The 22197-nt window shown below is 41.4% G+C and overlaps 1 protein-coding gene across 1 annotated transcript in view; it reads left to right on the plus strand.

The window, feature by feature from the left end:
- IL1R1 (interleukin 1 receptor type 1) overlaps window positions 1–22197 on the plus strand; it is a 74669-nt gene that overhangs the window by 14698 nt on the left and 37774 nt on the right. The gene's annotated exons all lie outside the window — the stretch shown is intronic.

A 22197-nucleotide genomic window follows, 5' to 3' on the forward strand; every position in this document is an offset into this window, starting at 1 on the left:
ATCTACCTACAGCCCTCATTGGTCTTTAAAGTAAAAAAAAGTGAAAAGTCTTTAGCATGAAGCCTTTGATGTGTGCGTTGTGTGAGTGTATGTGTTTGAGTGTGTGGGTGCCCATGTGTAGTTTTATGAATCTGTGTGTGGTTTTGATGTGTGTATTGTATGTTGTATCTGAGTGTCGTATGTGTGGTGTGAATGTGCGTGTGTGTTGTGTGTATTTTGTGCGTGTTGCATGTGCTGTGTGGGTGTGTGTTGCATGAATGTGTGTCGTGTGTGCATTGTGTGCATGTGCTGAGTGCCCGGCATGTATTTTACTAGGTGCTTAGTAAACATTTGTCACGTGTAGGGAAGGTCGGAATTCCTGCCTCCATGAAGCTCACTGTGTAAACTCAGATGAATTCTCAATTCCTCAGGCACAGGGACTGTGTTGTGTTCATTTTTCTGTCCTTCAGTGTCACATAGAGGTGGGCCACTCTGGCATAAAATATGGGGCTCAGATGGGAAACGTGTTGTATAATTAAACACACATTTGCTCTCAATTCAGGTTTCTTGAAGCAGAATCTTGTTTTTTTCCAATTCACCTTTGCACACACTACACAGTCCCCTTCGCTATTATGTTTGCTGTGTATTATCCCTCCATGCTCTGTAGGTGGGCAGGAATTTTGTTGGATTTATTCCCAGATACACCTCAAATACCTGGAACACTGCCTGGCACATAGTGTGCACACAATAAAATTGGTTTAATGATCAAATGTAAGAGTGAATGAGCTCTGGCACATTTGGTCCACATCCAGGTTTTTGGCAGAACGTAGATATTATGACGTGTGTCACAGTTCACTCTGAATCTCAGTGGTCTTGGCAGGCAGCTTCTTGGGGGCGCTTCCTCTTGCTCTTGTCAGGCCATCGCATTAATCTACACAGTTTGCCTCTTAGGCTGGCATCATGGAGCTGATCCCAGGGAGATGGCCCTGCCCTTGGGTCCTTGCTGCAGCTCGTGCACTATGTGTCATTGCCCCAGGGGTCTGGGACATCCAGCCACCCAGTGCTGACCACCATGGACTTTGCTGTTGCCCACAGATGTGACCCCCTAAACTCCTGGTTTCTCTCCAGGCCTCTTCTGGTCCTCTGGTTTCTCTAGCAACTTCTATAGCCCTCCTTGGCGCCTAGGAATTCTTGTCAGCTTCCTCCGCATTGCTGGAGGCAGACCCGCAGTTGTGGAGCCACGTGTCACTGATCACTGCCTTCTCGAAGGGGACTGCTGTTTCTGTTTCCAGGTTGCTCCTCCGCCAGCCCGGTGACTCAGTTTCTACTCCTTCTTCCAGAGTTGACCATCAGAGATGAGCTCTTGCCTTCCTTCTTTCTTCTTCTGCAGATCTTCCCTCTAGCTCTACAGGGAGGGCCTCCCTGGCTATGTGGTCAGAAGGTGCCCACTGTTCAAGTCCAGCCCGGCTTACTCTAGGGTTTATGGGTCCAGTCTTTCTCCATGACTCTTGAGATGTCAGACCCAATTTGGAGAATTCAAAAAATATCATTTTTTGTCTCTCAACAAAACCTAGCACATTTTTAAAAACCACATTTTAACATCTCTGAAATTAGGATGCATCTTGCAATGGATAATAGGTCCCAGTTACTTGGAAGCATTTTTTTCTTACTGTACATATTGCAACTAACAATATTTTCACTTAGGCTATTGTCTCGCAATGAACTTAAACTCTATGCTGGAGTTTATAGCTATGTAACCCCCTTTTTGTTCTAGCCTTCATCTTCCTCACCTGAAGGTAATAGATGCCTCTCCTTTAAAGATGTGAAGCTGCCAGGCAACCAGAATCAAGAAAAGGATATATGTTTGTTTCATACATTCAAAAATAGAATTCCCAGTACCTTTCACTCTTTGAATCAATACATGTGTGAGTGGACCAACTTAAGGCCATGGACTGGTTTCCATGCTATACTTTGAAATAAGACCAAAGAATAAGTGTGTCCATCTCACAGAGGCCTGGCCTTCCTGGAAGAAGAAAACATACTGGTCAGTAAATAAGAAGAGCTGGGCCCTTTGGCAGTTATGGATGTAATTTTCCACCAATAAGACAGAATTCCATTCCACACATCTGTCTCATGAGAACATTATGAGTGTGAGACATGGGGAGCCTTTATTTCTGAGTCAGGCCTGCTGAGATCCAGGCCTAAAACTTTCATACTGAAGTCAGAGTTTTCTGTATCGGTTCTCTCTCTCCCTCTCTCCTATGCACACATGTGCACAGATAATAATGAATGAGTGGACATGAAATAGAGAAGTGCTGAACCTGGCAATAGCAATGGAATCTAAGAAAACAGTTTACTAACGGGCATGCCTGAGGGGCACTCAGTTATGAGCTGGTGATTTTAAGTGCCAGGATCAGTTATGGGCCAGGTTTGTACAAGCAAAAAATTATAGTTAATATTCAGAAGGGCCTTGCAAAATGCAAGAGCAAGGACATAGCCATGTTTCTGGAAGAACTTGGACCAGCCCGGGAGGTTGTCTGCCAGGGTCTGAAGGAGTCGTTCTTAATTCCTTGTCTCCATTCCTTTCTTTTCTCTCTCTCTGAAAACTGGCTTTCTTTGCTTTCAGAAAACACAGACACTCTGCATCGCCGAAGTGGTGTTCAAAGCTAAACAGTGTTTTCTTTCTTTTGACTCCATCTATAGCACATAGGCATTAACTGCATGTATTTCAGTGTAGAATTCTTGGGGAGAGCATGTGAATTCTGTAGCTTTGGGTCTAACAAATACTATTGGCCCCATCAGCCACGACCAAGGTAGCTTTTAGACCCATGCCTGTAGACTAAAGTAAGGAATCAGGGAAATTGGATTACTTTACTAAGAAATACAGGTATGCTGAGCAGATATCAACTGAGTAAACATCAACCCAAAGACATCTATGAAAATCATGAAAGACTGAATGCAGCATATTCACTGTGATTCTGCATTCTGATGCAATGTTTGCTGATTCAAAGGATGACATAATATAATGTCAAAGTTTTATCAATCAAATACATTTTACTGCACATGTAATAATACCATGCTATCCTTATTATCTGTGGAATTGTGTTTCTATCTTATGGGAAAAGTGTCATGAAACTCACTTTGAGAAGCAAGCTGAGATTTTTAAAATAAATACATTTAGCTTTTTATGGAATGAGGTATACCCAGCGCTCCATGCTTAAAATGAATTTGAGTAAATCAAAGCAAAATTTCCCATAAATATTAATGGTAAATGAAAAGACTAGAGGAAATCGTTCTAAATTATATCAAAATAATACTTTGTATATCCATAGTCTGGGTACAGTGGCTCATGCTTGTAATACCAGCACTTTGGGAGGCTGAGACAGGCAAATCGCCTGAAGTCAGGAGTCCCAGACCAGCCTGGCCAACATGGTGAAACCCCGTCTCTACTAAAAATACAAAAAAGTTAGCTGGGCGTGGTGGCACACGCCTGTAATCCCAGCTACTAGGGAGGCTGAGGCAGGAGAATCACTTGAGCCCTAGAGGTGGAGGTTGCAGTGAGCCGAAATTGCACCCCTGCACTCCAGCCTGGGCAACAGAGCAAGACTGTCCCAGTAAATAAATAAATAAATAAATAAATAAATAAAATAATGTAACATGAATGCAATTGTAAAAAGATATACAAATATGTCTACAGTGCTTCATATGGGTCTTTCTTGGTTGATAGCAAGGAATGAGACTTGGCAGAGATTAGGAAAGAGATGGTGAGCTAGAGGGTGAAGGAGAGAGGAGAAAGGGATGGAAAGAGGAAGAGGGAAAGAAAAAGGGGTTTATCTAGTGAGATCATCTAAGTAAAGTACTCACACACTACCCTCACTATTCTTGAGGCAGGGAAAGGTTAGACAAGGGAAGTGTGGGAGCTGGCAGGGTATTAGTCTGTTTTTACACTGCTATAAAGAAATACCCGAGACTGGGTGTGGTGGCTCACCCCTGTGGTCCCAGCAATTTGAGAGTCTGAGGCGGGCGGATCAACTGAGGTTAGGAGTTCCAGACTAGCCTGGGCAACATGGTGAAATTCCATGTCTACTAAAAATACAAAAATTAGCGAGGTGTGGTGGCACGTGCCTGTTATCTCAGCTACTCAGGAAGCTGAGGCAGGATAATTACTTGAACCCAGGAGGTGGAAGTTGCAGAAAGCTGACATTGTGCCACTGCACTCCAGTCTGTGTGATAAAGCGAGATTTCATCTCAAAAAAATAAAAATAAAAAAAGAAATACCCGAGACTGGGTAATTGATAAGGAAAAGAGGTGTAATTGACTCACAGTTCTGTACAGCTGGGGAGGCCTCAAGAAGCTTAAAATCGTTGTGGAAGGGGAAGCTAGTGCATCTTACAAGGCAGCAAGTGGGGGAAGTGAAGTGAGAGCACAGGAAAAACTGCCACTTTTAAAACCATCTGGCCAGGAGTAGTGGCTCATGCCTGTAATCCCAGCACTTTGAGACGCTGAGGTGGGCAGATCACTTGAGGTCAAGAGTTTGAGACCAGCCTGGCCAACATGGCAAAACCCCGTCTCTACTAAATACAAAAATTAGCTGGGCATGGTGGCCAGCACCTGTAATCTCAGCTACTTGGGAGGCTGAGGTGGGAGAATTGCTTGAATTTGGAAGGCAGAGGTTGCAGTGAGCCAAGATCATGCCATTGCACTTCAGCCTGGGCAACAGAGCAAGACTCCATCTCAAAAAAAAAAGGAAAAGAAAAAATTCATATCTCCTGAGACTCACCCACTATCATGAGAACAGCATGAGGGAAATCACCCCCATAATCCAATCACTTCCCATTAGGTTTCTCCCTTGACACATGGGGATTGTAAGCCAAGATGAGATTTGGGTGGGGACACACAGCCAAACCATGTCACCGCCCTTGTGCTTGCCAGGCTGATGGCCAGGAGGCTCTCTTGGAGGCTCTGAGATTTGGGTGGGGACACACAGCCAAACCATGTCACCGCCCTTGTGCTTGCCAGGCTGATGGCCAGGAGGCTCTCTTGGAGGCTCTGAGATTTGGGTGGGGACACATAGCCAAACCATATCACCGCCCTTGTGCTTGCCAGGCTGATGGCCGGGAGGCTCTCTTGGAGGCTCTTCCTTGGCTGCCACACAACTGTCTAGAACTCATTGATTCTTTAGCACATGCTGCCTTTACTCTGTGGAGTGTTTTGCTAGGAAAAACATAGGAGAGAACATATTCTTCCAACTCCCTTAATCATCTTTGCATCAAAAATAATTCTTAGCTTGGATTTAGACTGCACAAACAATGTCTCCTTTTCTTCTTGGTCATAACTCTTGATAACCTTATTATTGTTTCTTGGACTGAGAGCTTCCTGAGGAAGTGAGGGAAAAGTTCTGGCATGGGTTGAGGACAGTCATGAAGATATGTTCAGAATGAAGTCGCATGTAGCAATCAGGATAGACAGAGTGGCACCTAGGCAAGAAACAATAAAGAAGTGGGGTATCTAAAAGGGAGAAAGAAACACAGAATGTTGGGCCTTGTGAGGCCCTTCCAGCCCTATTGTGGCACTTACTGCTGGGGTTTCAGCAGACATGGTTGGGCGTAGCCCTCCTGGTGGTCTTGGGTGTAAGAGTTCAAAGCAGGGCTCACATTAGTAAAAACAAGGTCGAATGAGAAAGCTCTAGTTTTCTGTGCTTCTAAAGGAAAGCTGAGGAATGGTAAGAAGGTCTGTAATACACAATTTCCCAGGGGCCTATCCATGAACAAAACTCTTTCATAATGCCTGGGATGCAGTAAGACATGGAATTTGAAATGATTCTCCCCAAAAGACTTATTGCTGAGTAGATCACAAACTGTGGATGAGGGGAGTGGAAAACAGTCAAGGGTGAACAAGTAGACAATCAGGAAAAATCAAACAAAAGAGTGTCTTCAACTCCAATCATTAGCTTGTTTTGAGGGACTGATTAGAAGGTTTAGATCAGTGGTTCTTAACTTCAACAGACTTATAACGCTCTTTTTCTTAATAACTATTTTTTAATATCCCCTCAATGAAATTCATTGACAACATAACCTGCTTATGGATGATATTAAAACTTTAAATATATTACCTTAGCTATAATATAAAGAAGATATAAAAACTACTCCATATTCAGTTTCATACATACAGGTGTAGACATGACTGAGTTAGAAGACAGAAAGAAGCCGTCAGATGCTTGAGCTATACACGGAGAAGTCTGTGATGCAGCGGCTGCAAATGCAGACTGAAACAGCCTGTGCTTCGCTGGAGAGCCAAATAGTATAAGTGGCATTGCTGTTGGGGATGTGATTTTTTTTCCCCTATAATGAAAGATCTTTTATAAACCTTCAGAAGAAAATCAAGTTCAACTTGTTCTCAATTAACATGGTAGGTGCATTTCTAGAAAATTCAATACATATTAAAACTGTGCAAAAAATGTTTTGTGTTTATATGACAAAGAGATGACAAACAGAGCTAGGCTCCAGACTCAGATTTTACCTATATTGAAGTCTGGTGAGATGTTTGAAAAGTTTTTTTAGGATAGAGGACAATTTGTTGTGCTGTGCTGTTCTAGGTATTGCAAAATGTCTAGTAGCCCCAACTTGTTCCTGGTAAATGCATACCCTCCCAAGCATAGACAACCAAAAATGTATAGCTCATTCCCAGGCAGTGTCTGTAGAAATTCTGCTCAGGTAGGGCTCTAGAATGTCCAAGCGGCTGCCCAGCTAGGCATGGGAACCACTGATTCAAGCCCTCCCTCTCTCTAACTCACCAGATCCCTCTGACGTATCTTGGGCCAGTGGCTGTCCAGCCTGTGTTTGAAGGAGTTAGATTTCAGTAAACAATGTCAGTAGGTTCAGTTCTCTTCTCAGCCCTTTTAATGCAGAGGCCAACTTGTCAGCCTAGAAGGCTGTTCTAAGCTCCTGTGCAAACCTCTCTTGTGAGCCCTTGGGTGTGGCAGTCCTGGAGATGGTTGACTGGTCATCCAGATTTCAGCCTTCTCTCTTCTCTGCTTTGCTCAGTGTCATGTTCAGGTCCCCTGTTTTGTCAAAAGTAAGGAACACTTTGCCCTGGGTCTCAATCCTTTGAAATCCCATTGGGTGAGTCAGCTCCCTACTTAGTTTCAGAAGAACCAGGACAGGTTGTCCTAAAATTAATACCTGCACATTCATGGCCAGTGCATGGTGAGAAGAAACAAAGATGGCAGAGGCAACTATAACTGGTTGTGGAAAAGGGTTGAGGGAGAGAAGAGAAAATATTATTAAATGAAAGAGATTGAAAAATACAGAAATCAAGTGCAAGAACCTTTAATGGGCAGAGTTAAATGACACATTTATTCATTCAGTAAACATATAAAATGCATTTACCATATACTAGGCTTCATTCAAGACAATGATAACACAACAGTGCATAAAACAGACTAAAACCTACCCTCATGAAGTGTACATTCTAGTGGGGATAGAGAGTTAATTAACAAGATCAAGAAGTAATATATACAGTAAGTCAGATGGTGACACATGCTAGGAAGCTCCAGTAGGAAGTTTAGGTAAGACCGAAATGTGTGTGTGTGTGTGTGTGTGTGTGTGTGTGTGTGTCCATGCAACATCCAATGATCTGGGATACCTATTTAGCAATAAGAGAGGAAAATCTCTTTGGCAATAGTGATTTGGATGTTAGTTGTGTAGAAGGAATGAGAAAGCCATATTGCAATTATCAAGACAGGAAATGATTCAGGTTTGGATAAAACTTTTTAACAATGAAAAATGAAGAGAAACAAAACCACTTTGACATGGCAATAATTTAATTTCTGAGTTTACATAAAGAATGTTGTGAAACTTCTCATTGCAAGGCAACCTTTTGTTTTCTTTCTTTATTATCTTTGAGTGTTTATATTTCAGTTCTCAATAGTTCTTCACTTATTGACTGAGTTTGCTGTCCTATCACACAAAGATCAAGTTATTTATGCATTTCACACTTGGTAACCTTAGACTTGAGTGTTTGTGTTGAAATACTCTGCTTTTTAACTGTGGTTTTGGTAGGTGTTTTTGGAATGAGGAATTTATCAGCTGCAGTGACTCGTAGATAACTCTGTTAGCCAGAAATACTGGCCTAGTCTTTACCGAAAACTCCCTATTCCAAAATGACATCACATTATGAGTTTATGCCCAATGAAGCTCCAGTGATATTTGCTTATTTGCATAGTAGAAATACTGTCAGTTACATTAATTTTATGTAATTTTCTCAATACCTCTCTGGTATAACTGAATAGGTATATGATGCCCATTTTATAAGTTCAGAGAGGCTGAGTACATAACTACCCAAATATAATGAATGTTTGACAGGTAATGATCATCTCCACCATTGACAATGTGCTGGAAAATGTTTAAATATTTTTTTTTTATTAACTTATTTCGTTCTTCCAACAACCCAATAAGATGGGGACTATTGATAACACTATTTTGCCATCAAGGAAATTATGGCATAAGAGAAGTTAAGTGACTTGCTTAGTGCTACACAGATAGTACATAGGAGACCCTGGGATACATTTGGGGCAGTTGGACTCTGTTGCCTACGCTAGTAACCATCATTCTACACTTCCTCTGGTTCTGGATAGCAAATCTCAAATTCCTATATGTTTTAGGGTGCTTTTTAACTTTACAAAGTGACAGTTGTCAATGGTAGAACAGTAAAAGGCAACAATGTGAAGGGGGAAGACCATCAGCTTTGGAGAGTGTGTTGGATCCCAGTTCAGTTATTTTACTCACTGGGTCATCCTGGGTAAGTTCCTTAACTTCTCTAGGATGTCTGTTGCTGTCTACAAAATAAGAGCAGTAACCAGGCGTAGTGGCTCACTCCTGTAATCCCAGAGTTTTGGGAGGCTGATGCAGGAAGATCACTTGAGGCTGGGAGTTTGAGACCAGTTTGGGTGACATAGCAAGACCCTGTCTCTACAAAAATAAAAAAGTAAACAATGAATAAGCTGGTTGTGGTGGTCCAGGCCTGTAGTCTCAGCTACTTGGGAGGCTGTGATAGGAGGATCACTTGAGCCCAGGAGGTTAAGGCTGCAGTGAGCCAAGATGGCGCCACTGCACTCCAGCCTGGGTGACAGAGTGATACCTTGTCTCGAAAACAAACAAACAAACAAACAAACAAACAAATCTAACAACAAAACCCCCCCAAAACCATCAAAAACAACAAAAAACAAAAACTCGCCCCAAAACAAAAGTAGTAACACCATTCATGGTTATGAGTATTAAATGTGATGTGTCCTATTAAAGTGTCTAAATCATGGTCAGTAACCTGATAGGTGCCTGAAATCTAGATATTTCTTTCCTACATAAGGGCCAATTATTATCCATAGGTCAGATGAACAGTTAAGAAAGCTGTGATGCAGTAAATTGGAAAGGGAATTGGTGATTTTGGGAAATTCAGGGCAGGATTTGTGCCCTCTAAAGGAGCAGTTCAAATATCAATGATGACTTAGGACACAGGTCCTTATGGGGAAGCAGACAGGGGCCTCTGTGCTGTGAAGCATCACTTTGAAATCAGGGTCAGGGGTGAAGCAGCTGTTGACGAGGGTGCTCTCTCTTCTGACCTCTTTGTCTGCCCTTTCTCCTTGCTCCTAGGTAGACACTTTCATGAACTACACAGTGGTCTCAGAGGGTTGCAGAAGCTTTATGTAGAGCGACGTTCTTGAACTTTTGGTCGAAAGACCACTTCATACTCTTAAAAACTGTCCAGAACTTTAAAGAGCTTGTGTCTACATGGTTAATTCTATTGATATTAACCACATTAGATATTAAAACTTAAGAAATAAAAAAAAATTTTTTAACAATTATTTAAAAATGTTGATAAACTCATTGCCTGTTAACATAAATAACATCTCTTTTATAAAAGCATTTTTTTTAAAAAAAAAACCAAAAGTATCAAAAAGAATGACTTTCTAAACTTTGTTTACGTTGTTCTGGAAATCTCTTTAATGCTAAGCTCAACAAAATACAGGTAAATTCTCATATCTGCTTCTGCATTCAATCTTGGAGTCGTTATGCATCAAGTAGGCTCTGGAAAAGTCCCCTGTACCTGTGTATGAAAAAGACATGTACTATGTTTGAATTATTATGAAAGTACTTTTAACCCTGAGGACTCCGAAAGGATCTCAGGAACCTTTGAGAACTGATAATATAACATAACTTTTTCTTTGTAATAACGTTTTTGAACATTCTCAGTGTTCCCTCTCAACTTCCTCCTAATGCCTGTGTTCAACCAATCACAATTGCTAATGATTCTCCTTTCAAAATTCTTGGGTTTGGCAATCCTGGTGACAGCAGATTTGACCTTTAGATGTCTCCCTCCCTCTCACCTTTCTTCTTTCCTTCACAGCTGTTCTTTCCTTTTCGCTCTTGGTGGCACAACCTTGGTAGGTTTTCCATCCAGGCCGGTGCCTCTTAACTTCTCTGTCTGCCTCTAGGGCATGGCAGCTGCCAGGCTGTGCTTTATCTGACGCTGTTCACAGTTTACATCCTTCCTCCAAAGTCTTGGTCTTGACTAACATGTATTAATTCTTTGTTATGTTTTATAAAGATTTCAAAACTTTTTCAACCAAACTTTAAAAAATAAATTTGGGGGAGCATGTGTAAAGAACCTCAGGCATCCTCACTGATAAACTTCAGAAACTATGTCAGTAGATTTCTGATGCCAGCCAGAATAGGCCCTAGATTTACTTTCTAATAAGAAACAAACTAAATTACTGGACAAAATACACAAAACCAGGGTTTTTAAGATACTGGACATCAGTTAAGGAAGGACAGTTATTCATGAGAGGCAGAAAACAAAGCCCTATGACTTCTGCTTACTGATGTGAGAGTTTCCAGGCCATGGCACAGGGAAGGGTGACCCAGGCAGAGGCCAGTGAACTTTCTGACTTGATGAAACAGAGCTGAGAGCCAAGAGAGATCAAGGAAGCTACAGTTCACAGGAAAGGAGACAGCTACTGAGAGGAAGAACTTCAAAGCTCTTCAGTTCAGAGGGTCCCACTCAGGAATTTGGCACACCGCTGCATGTGAGAAGACTACCCAAAGTCAGAAAAAACACTACCCTAAAAGATTAGAGAAAATAGTGGACAAGACTAGGAATAATTCCTATTCTCACCAGCCAGACTGGAAAGTCTTATAATTCATAGGTATTTGTTGGAGAACTCAGAAGGGTCAAGCTTCAGAAGTGGGATAACATGAGTCCTAGAATGAATGGTGCTGTGGTCTTGTCTACTGAGTCTTATGAGCAAGATCCAAAAGAATCAGACTGTTCTCAATAACTCAAACGCAACCCAAGACACAAAGATATTCAGCATCTAACAAATTAAAATCCACAATGTTTGGCATCCAACCAAAAAATTGCCAGGTATGAAAATAAGGATGATAATAATAAAGAGGAAAATGAGTCAAAACCAACCAAGAACTAATAGAGATGTTAGAATTAGGAGACAAAGACATTGAAACAGTTATTATAATTGTATTCCATACACACAAAGAGGTAAGTAGAGAAACAAAAGATGTAAAAACGCCTACATTTAACTTCTAGAGATAACAACTACAATTTCTGAGGTAAAAGGTGACTGGATGAGATTCATAGCAGATTAGATATTGCAGAAGAATAAATTAGTGAATCTAAAGACATAACAATAGAGATTAATCAAAATAAAACAGAGAGGAGGAAAAACAAACAAGCAAAGAACAGAGTCTCACAAAACAGTGGGAAAATTTCAAGTCACCAAGTACACATGTAATTGAAGTGACTCAAGGGAAAAGGGGAATGACAGAAAAAATATTTGAAGAAATAATGGCCAGGGCTTTTCCAAGCTGAATTGAAAATTACAAACCCACATATCCAAGCAGTTCAGTGAACTTTAAGAAACATGAGGACAAGCACATTGTTTCATCATAATTAAATTGCTTAAAACCAGCAATAAAGGAAAAAGTCTTAACAGCATCCTTAGGCAAAAAATAAACCTACCAAGAAATAGCAGCAATACAGATGATAGCAGATTCCTCATGGAAACAGTGCAAGCTGGAAGACTTTGGAGAATGATCTCTAATATACTAGAGAAAAAAACCATCAACCAAGAGTTCTATACACTGAAAACATCCTTCAAAACCAAGAACACAATAAAACCATTTCAGCTACATAAAAGCTGAATTCATCACCAACAGATCTGCACTACAAAAATGTCAGAGGAAATACTTCAGACAGAAGAAAAAGGATACTAGGTGGAGATCTAGGTGTATCCAAAGGATAGAGCCTAGAAATGCCAAATTATTATTTAAATTTCATTAAATGAAAATTATTTAAACAGAAGTAATAATGATGCAGTATGAGGTTTATAGGCTGTGTAAAAGTAAAATGAATGACAAAAATAGCATGAAGGTCAGGCAAGGGAAGATGGAACTATACTATTGTAGGGTTCTTATATGTAGGATGTTACAATATCATTTATGGAGACATTTTTAGCACTAAGTGCCTACTTAAAAAAGAAGAAAACTGTCAAATTTGTGACCATAACCTCCACCTTAAGTAACTAGAAAAAGGAATAAATTACACACCAAATAAGCAAAAGATAAGACATAATCAAGATCAAAGCAGAAAGCAACTAAATAGAAAACAGAAATACAATCTAGAACATCAATGACAGCAAAGCTTTGATGTCATTTAATGACACCTTTGAGAAGATCAATAAAATTGATAAACCTTTATCTGGACTGATTGTGGATTAAAAAGAGAAGACAGAACAATCAATGGTAGGAACTAGGTGAAATCACTACACTACACCACAAATACTAAAAGAATAATAAGGGAATACTTGGAACAAAATTAGGCATAAGACATATACATTTAGATGAAGTAGATAAATTCTTTGAAGGACTCAAGCTACTAGCTTCATTCAAAAAGAAACAGATGACTTGAATAGCCCTCTATCTACTAAAGAAATTGAATTTGTAGTTAAAAATCTTCCCACATGGTAAATTCCAGGCCTAAATAACTCTCCTTGTTAATTCAACCAAACATTTAAGGAAATACATAATATTAATTCTACTCAAACTTTTCCAGAAAATTGAAGAGGAGTAAATGCTTCTCAACTCATGAGTTCTTCCCAACTCTGTGAGACTAATATTATCAAAACAAAACGGGACATTGCAAGAAAAGTACAGACCAGTATTCCTCATGAGCATAGATATGAAACTCTAAACAAAATACTAGTAAATCAAATCCAACAGTTTATTAAAAAAAAGCTAATACATCATGACCAAGCAGGTATTATCCCAGGAATGTAAGGTTGGCTTAGCATTGGAAAAATCCATAAATGTAATTCACCATATTTATGAAACTAAAAAAAGAAAAGCAATCATATAATTTGTCTCAAAAGATGCAGAAAAAGCACTTGACAAAATCCAACATCTATTCCTAGTGAAAACTCTCAGCAAATTAGACATAGAAGGAAACTTCTTCAACCCAGTAAGGGATGCGTAAGAAGATCTACAGCTAACATCATACTTAATGAAAACTATCCTTCTAGGATCAGGAACAAGGCAACAATGTCCACTTTCCCCACTTCTGTTTAACATTGTATTAAGGGATCTAGCCGGCACAAAAAAAAAAAAAAAGGAAGTCAAGATGAAATAAAAGGTATCCAGATTAGAAAAGAACTGCTTTCTATTTGTAGACAACATGGTGGTCTATGTAGGAAACCTTATGGAATCTATTATTAAAAATCTACTAGAACTAATAAGTGAGTTTTGTAGGTCATAAGATCAATACACAAAAATCAGTTGTATACTTACATACTAGTAATGAGCATTCAGGAATTGAAATTTAAAAACAATAGCCTTCACAATAGCATCCAGTAATATAACAACAGGAATACATCTGGCTAAAGATATGCAAGATCTGTGTGTGAAGCATGATGATGGCAGAGACTATTCTGCCCTGGAGCCCACAATGTGCGGGTGCTATTCTTGTTGGTGTTCTCTGCACCCTACCCTTTCTGGCTTAGGCTGCTCTCTCTGCAGTCTGTTTCAGAGTCTTTCCAAATTACTGGCTTTTTCTGGGTCCTTCAGATACCTGCATCACTACTTCCAAGAGGATAGCAGAGAAAACAGAGAAAGCAATCAATACTTTCTCAATCACCATGTTCTTCCTGAGGGTCTCTCCTTAAGAGACGGCATAGGGAAAAAACTCTTATCCTAGTAAACTTGTGGCTCTCTTCTTCATTCAAACTTTGACATGCTGGGATGTATTCTTCATGCTCTTAGGAAAACCTAGGTTCTGGGTGCATACCTACACCTCTTTTTGTGGGCATCTTCTAATTTAGAGACTGTTTCCCTGTGTCATTATTTTCATGCCCAGATTTAGCTGGGATCTTGTTAGGTTGTTTACAAACACACAGTTAATATGTCAAAGGAACAGGGCGGAGGACCATAACCAATTTTTTTTTTTCTTAGAGAATAAACAAAAAGGACTGACAAAAATGTAGAAAGAACATGGTAAGATTTTACAATTTTGTTGGCCAATGTAATGCTATTTAAAATCTGGTTTTTTAAAATCAAAAGGTAATAAACACTCTGTTGCTGATTTTATGACCCTATGTCTGGGAACCACAGTGTTGCCTCTGTCAGAAATCACTGTGGGGGCAGCAGAACTTTGTGGGTGATACCTACAATAAAAAAATGCTTTATATTCTCCTTTTTAGCTGACTGCTTCTGACATTCTGAGCACTGATTGAGTTGCATATGAATGTTTTGGGACAGGGAATAAAGAGATTCTTCACCCCTACAAAGTACATACATTCCTATCTCTGAAGATCTTACCTTTATTTTTACTAGAAAAATTAGAAAAGAGGCATGAATCTATGTATTTACAAAGTATTATGTTAATGAATATAACAATTATAATATTTAAACTGAGAACCTAATATACAGAGGACGTGTGAGAGCAGGTATGATTCAATCGAGCAATGAAATACAGAATGATTGATCACTTGGTTGATCAAAAGGAAAGAGAAACAATGTGAAGAAGATTCTTGCTCGAATATGGATTTTAAATGAGCAGATTGTCCATTTTGGATGAAGACTGGCTTTCCAGAGAAGGACTTTTGTTCTCGAGTCCCTGAATTATCTCAGCCTTAAGCAGCTGTGTCCAATGAACATTTTGCAGTGAAGGAATGTCCTGTATCTGTTCTGTCTAATATGATAGCCTCTAGCAATGTGTGGGTGTTGAGCTCTTGAAATGTGGCTAGTGCAACTGAGGGATTACATTTTTTATTTAATTTAATTTAAAATAGTTTAGCCACATGTTTCTGGAGGCTACATGAATTGCATAGTACAGATCTAGAGGAATAAAAGAGGAAATCTTGTAGCCACCTTATGAGAACCCACGCCTAAGTCACACTCAGGGGGCCTCTGCCCAATATCTTGTCCAGTTCTGGGTCCTGAGTCTTTTATGCCATTACCGGAGAATTCAGATCATAGACTTCTATTATTATCTCTCTCAGAAGGACTCAAGATCCAGTGGCTTTGGCCTCTGAGGACAAACAAGCTTATATTCTAGCTGGTACGCTGAGCTCATCAGCAGGTCTAACTCTCCCAGAGTAGGAACGGCTCAGCACTGCCATCCAGGCTTGTAAAACAGTGATTTACTCACGAAAGTGCAAGAAGCAAAGAAGGAATCAGTGGTCCTATGGCCTCTTCTCCCAACCCCTGGGCCCAAGGCAGAGAACTTTCCCAGCTCGTTTCTCTCTCAGGGCAGTCATGGGTAACAGTAATTCTTGATGGAAAGCCATTCATTTACTACTGAGCTGTTGCCAAGTTGTTTGTTCTGAAGAAATACATGAGGAATAGTTGAATGTGAATATAATGTTTGGACATTAAGGAAATGACTAAGCAAATATGGCACTCCTGCATCTGATTTTTCTTTTTCCTTTGCTGATAGTGGCCTGCTCTTCACCCTTCTAAGTACCTTTGTTAGTGGAGACTTATTTCTCATAGGTTGTACTAGTTCTTAGAAAATCATTGAATAACATCACTAGAAACAAAATCGTTCTAGTCAGCATTTCCTTAAAAGTACATAGTTACAGCTACTTCTTTTACTCAAAGTAGTATATTCAAAACTAAACGTATTTGACCATCTCATAGCTCTGTTTTTATTTGTTTGCTGGTGAGATTTATTTGTTTGCTGGTTACAATCATAATCTTAAGGAAGCCCTTCGTAATTGGACATTGCTGAGAGGTGATGCTGGAGAAGGGAGGACACGTGTTGCTTTAATTCTGAGATACCTTGCATGCTAGTCTGAAGTTATATGGTACAGGATAAGCCATGGAGAACTATGACACATTCCTGAGTATAGTCATTGTTTTGATAATCTATTTTTGTGCTACAATCTACCCTGAAACTCCGTGACTCAAAAAAACAGTGTGTTATTATCTCTCATGATTTTGTGGGTTGATGAGGCTCAGCTGGGTGGTTCTCATTTGGGGGCCTGTCATGCAGATGTAGCCAGATAGCCACTGACTAGAGTTGACTGGCCTAACATCCAAGAGGGTGCACTCCCATGGCTGGAAGTACTTTGGCTGACAGTTGGGGCTGTGGATTGGGGCACTTGTACATGGTCTACATGTGGCTCGAGCTTCCTAACACTATGGTGGTCTCGGAACAGTCATGGTCCTTACCTGGTAGCTCTGGGCACCAAGACTGATTGATCTACGAGGCCCATGAAGAACTTGAAAGGCTTTTTATGACTGAGCTCAGAAGTCCCAGAAAGTCAATTCCACCACATACTGTTGGTTGAAACTGTTTGAGCAAGTCACTAAGGCAGTCCAGATTCAAGGGGAGGGACATTAGACTTTACCTCTGAATTAGATGAGGAGGAAAGAATTTGCAATTATCTTTAGTTTACTACACTGATCTTATTAAAAGGAAGCCATCTAGAGAATATACGTTGACAGTTATATTCAGAAAGATTAAAAGGTTGAAAGGCTCCAACATGAAAATCTAGATTCTGGAAGTTGCTTGTGGGAAAGGAAAAGTGACAAAACTTAGAGACCAATTACAGAAAAATTGCAGGAAACCAAATGCTGGTGGGACTGTGTAGAATTATAAGGGAAAGAGTATTAAATTTAAGAATAAATTTAAAAAGGGTTGTTTTCTTGTTACATGTCTGGCATATGATGGACCACAGAGGTTAGAACAGGCACTTCCTGGGTGACAGAAGGAAGCTGGGAAGGGCTGCCTTGTGGGTGGCCATAGACAGTTCATTTCCTGGTGCTTCAAATTTTATGTGTTAAAGCAATCAGAAGCCAGTGGCATGAGAGACAAAGGCCACCAATCTGGTTCTGTTAGATGCAACAGTACTTGGATGTCGCCAAGTCTATTGGCCTCTGGAACTTGCTGTGCTGTATCTGTTAACATGGGAAAAACCAGGTGCAAGAAACCTTTTTCAGTCATTTGCCTTCACTGGGCAAGATTCAAGCTGCAATTAGAACTAACAGTTGGCTGGTCTGCCTGTCATTTATGTCTTACCTTTCTTCTCTTATTAAGGAGGTTAAGAAATGGTTTATTGTCTGTGACCATCTTATGATATATGTCACACTTTCTCACCAGCTCTTATTTCCTGTTCACATGTGGCTTTCTGCTTGGTAAAGGTCTTATTAAATCAGAGGAATATGAATGGAAAGATGGTCATAGTAGCCTACCACCAATTGCCTAGGGAAAGGGAGAGTGTTGAGTTGATTGAAACTGAGAAGTTGTAGTGAGAAGTAAAGTGAAATGTAGATAAGAAAGTGGTTACTTGAAAGTCAGCAGATAGAACACGTATGAGAGGAGCAAAAACACGTGGGCTATAGAAGGAAGTCCATCTAGGACAGTGGTTTCCAGTCTGTATTATGGTTCCGTGAGAGATTACCGGCAGTGCCGTAAATAACAAAAATATGTGTAGCAAATTAAGAATCACAGAGGCACCCCTGTGCAAAAATATAATTTTCTTTATTTCTTTACAGTTGAAGTCAACTTGGCTTATGAATTCCCATTTCCACTTGATGGCAGAAAAAGATCTCACTAATTTAGAGTTGTTTTGTCTCTACCGCTTCAAGACTCAGTCTTTTTGGGGGTAATGACACAATCTCTTCAGAATTCTTTCCTTCCAAACCCTGCATTTGTTTTTTTCTGAAGGATCAGTGGAGTTCTTTGGGGGTGGTGCGGCTGAAGTGGACAGACTTGAATAACGGTTGTCCTGGTGTCCTGGTTGGGGGTGGGGGGTTCTGGTCCGTAAGTCATCCTCTGTTCTTGGAAACTTCAGCTAGGACCATGCTTGTCTCATCAGCCTCAAGTCCAAGGGCTCCTTGGTCCTCTTATCTCCTTCACAGCCCCCTTTGAGTGTCTGGGGACTCTCAGCTACTTTACCTGAACGCACTGGGATGCAATGGACTTTTCTCAAGGCTGCCTACCCTGAGGCCCAGGCATGTCTGCTGTCAGGCCTGCTTCTTGGCTCAGGCCACGTTGAACACAGGGCTTTGCTATAACCCTGGTGGTGTCCAGAACTACATGCTGGGAAGCCAAGTGGCATTCCTCTCTTCCAGTCTTCTCCATCAACCTCTTCACTCAGGAGGAGGCCAGGTGATGCAGTTTGGATATTTGTCCGTTCCCATATCTCTTATTAAAATGTAATCCCTGGTTGGTTGTGGTGACTCACGCCTGTAATCCCAGCACTTTGGGAGGCTGAGGTGGGTGGGTAATGAGGTCAAGAGATCAAGGCCATCCTGGCCAACATGATAAAACCCCATCTCTATTAAAAATACAAAAATTAGCTGGGAGTGGTGGCCCACTCCTGTAATCCCAGCTACTCGGGAAGCTGAGACAGGAGAATCACTTGAACCTGCGAGGCGGAGGTTGCAGTGAGCCAAGATCATGCCACTGCACTCCAGCCTGGTGACAGAGTGAGACTGTCTCAAAGAAAAAAAAAAAATCCCCAATGTTGGAGGTGGGGCCTGGTGGCAGTTGTTTGGATCATGGGGTTGTATCCCTCAGGAATGTCTTGGGCCATCTCCTTGGTGATAAGTGAGCTTTTGCTCTGAGTTCACATGAGATCTGGTCATTTAAAAGTGACTGGCACCTGCTTCACCTCTCTCTGGCTTCCTCCTGCTCTGGCCATGTGACGTGCCTACACCTCCTTTACCTTCTGCCATGATTGTAAGTTTCCTGAGGCCTCCTCAGAAGCCCAGCAGATGCCAGTGGCATGCTTCCTGTATAACCTGCAGAACCATGAGAGAATTAAACCTCTTTTCTCATAAATTACCCAGTTTCAGGTATTTTTTTTTAAATAGCAATGCAGGAATGGCCTAATGTATCAGCATTTCTCTTGTTAGGTGGCGCTGAAGAGTGGAAGCTCTGGATCACCCCTTAGAGACCTTTCAGGGTCTAGTAAACAGCAGCTTCCTCCCTCTGCTTCTCCCCTTCCCACCTGCTGGTCAACTCTGTTCTTTTGAGTGGGAACAAATACTATATTTGCTTTACATTACCATACATTTTTCTGTACTCCATGGTTTATGATATCAACTTTGTGATCTAAGTTTCCAATAGTTTGGCTTTGGAGGTTCAAGGATAAAAAGCATAAAATACTTCTTTCAAGCCTAGCCTTAATGTTTGTAATGGACAATCTTTCAAAATGTCCTGCCACATGGGCCATAGGAGATGTTTTATTTTTCAGACATTGAATTATGTTGCGTCAGTCAATATGATTTTGTTTCATGTGCATTATCAGAGACTCTTCCCAAAGAGGGTCCTGGAATCTTTGGGACAGCTAGACAGGTGGAGGAGAAACTGAAAACCCTCAGAGGACAAGGTCTCAGTCAAGTCTCCTGAATGATAAGCATTTCAGAGGTGAGAGGGAGATGCTCCAGGTGTCCAGACGCTAAGGATGCTATTTCTGTTTCTTGCAAGTTTTTGTCCAAGATGTGAGCCGTTGAATTGCATGACTAGTATACAATATCAGTGTAAGTGGTAATGTTTACTCTGAAGCATGTTGATGTGCTCAGAGCATTTTTGTGGTACTGAGACCACAGCAGATAGGGATTCAGGGATGACAGTCTCCACCTTATGGGAACCTCCTACCCAGGGGATGGAGTGAGGCAGGCAGGCACACCTGTTATCCGAGGAAAAAATAAAGGGAAGGAGAGTCAGTGAAAGTGGTCAGGATGGCTGAGTGAGGGAGGAGGTGACTTCAAGGTCCCAGATAGAACAGTGGTTGTAAAGTGAGAAAGGGGAGGTCTTCCAATTCCATTTCTGTGTTGGGCGGGTGTTTGAGAGTCCCACCTGGGTCCAGAGGACTGCATGTCTACCAGGACACTGGGTAGGAGTGGCTGAAAGGGGACAACACTTAAAAAAGAGAAAATTGTAGATTTTATGTCTACATAGTTACACAGATCAATTTCACTTTCTACTTGTAAAATGCTTAAAAACCTTTATTATGTAAATGGCAAGACAAGTTTATGTTCACCAGCATAGTACTTCCGGGCTGGTTCCACAGCATCGAGCCAGGCCCACCTGCTGGAGCTTTCAGAACTGCTGTTTGGACACGTGGTTGAAGCAGCGTTCAGTTGGAGGATTCAGAGTAATGGCATCAGTGTGGGAGCTTAGAGGATCAACTGCTTGCAACCCTAGTTGTACACTGGAATCACCTGGGAACTTTAAAATCACTGCCTTTTGGGCCTCAGCCCCAGAGACTCTGATATGACTGCTCTGAACACAGGAGTGCCATATCCCCCATGATTCTAAGTGGAGTCAAGGCTGTGAGACCCTCTGCTGTATAAAGGACTATTAAGAGCTGGGACTGTTAATGAATTCTCATAATGCTACATCACTGGCCTCTGTTGTAAGCCTGCTTCCCTGAGAAAAAGGAACCATAAAAGCTTTTGGAATCAGATTGTTTAAAAATGAGAAATTGTCATGCCAGGTTGCAAGACAGTTTTTAGGGCAGTTAAGCTTCTGCTGCTTATTCCTTCATCTTTCCTCCAGCCCGGAATTGTCTGGGGGCAGCTGAGGCTCAGGTTGTCTCAATTCTTGAGTTTCTAAAGGGTCATATCCAGGGGTGGGGTTAGGGGAACAAGAGCCTGCCCAGTCTGAAAGGATGCAGGAAGGGTGGTGTGTACTGGAAGGAAGGAAGCTATCATCATTTATTAAAGTCTTCTTGGAGGATGTCCCATGAAGACCTCCAAACAAGCTAGAAGGGCCAGTCACTTGCTGAAGACTTGGAACGTGGAGGGGGAAAGCCCAGCGCCCTCCCTTCCCCTCCCTGCACGGAGCCCAAGGTGTGATCCTGCCAGGCGTTTGCTGCATGACTTTGGCTGTTCTTCCATTCCCCTGGGTGTGAATTCTTATTGGTAAAGTGAGCTGATGAGAATACTTGGGTTTTAAGTCTAAAAGTTTAAAAACCTTGTCTGCCCCCAAGTCTGGTATCAATATTTTATAGTATGACACTTAAGTTGCTTTTTTCATCCGCGCGCACAACAATAACAATGAAACCAGCAGATAACGCGTGAGTAGTATCAGCTCTGGGCCTGGCACTATTTTATATGTATTAGCTCATTTTTTTTTTTTTTTTTTTTTTTTGAGACGGAGTTTCGCTCTTGATACCCAGGCTGGAGCGCAATGGCGCGATCTCGGCTCACCGCAATCTCCGCTTCCTGGGTTCAGGCAATTCTGCCTCAGCCTCCTGAGTAGCTGGGATTACAGGCACGCGCCACTGTGCCCAGCTAATTTTTTGTATTAGTAGAGACGGGGTTTCACCATGTTGACCAGGATGGTCTCGATCTCTCTTGACCTCGTGATCCACCCGCCTCGGCCTCCCAAAGTGCTGGGATTACAGGCTTGAGCCACCATTTTTTTTTTTTTTAATGTTCTCAACCACTCCATGAGATGAGTGCTTTTACGATCCCTTTTCACAGAAGAGGAAACAACGGAGCTACAAAGAAATTAGTGCACAGAGCCAGTCGGAGGGAGCCCCGGGCCAGGCACCAAGCTCCAGAGGTCGCTCTGGCGAGCGTTTGCTTCAGGATCTGCTGCCCTGCAGTCGCTAATTCAATTCGCGGGTCGCCGCCAGATTCCAGGGGGGCAGTAGAGCCAGGTTGTGGTGGCTAGGTGAGTTGTCTCAACTAATTC

This window comes from Aotus nancymaae, unplaced genomic scaffold (assembly GCF_030222135.1).
Source record: "Aotus nancymaae isolate 86718 unplaced genomic scaffold, 86718_ANA_hifiasm-v0.15.2.pri h1tg000131l, whole genome shotgun sequence".
NCBI lineage: Eukaryota > Metazoa > Chordata > Mammalia > Primates > Aotidae > Aotus > Aotus nancymaae.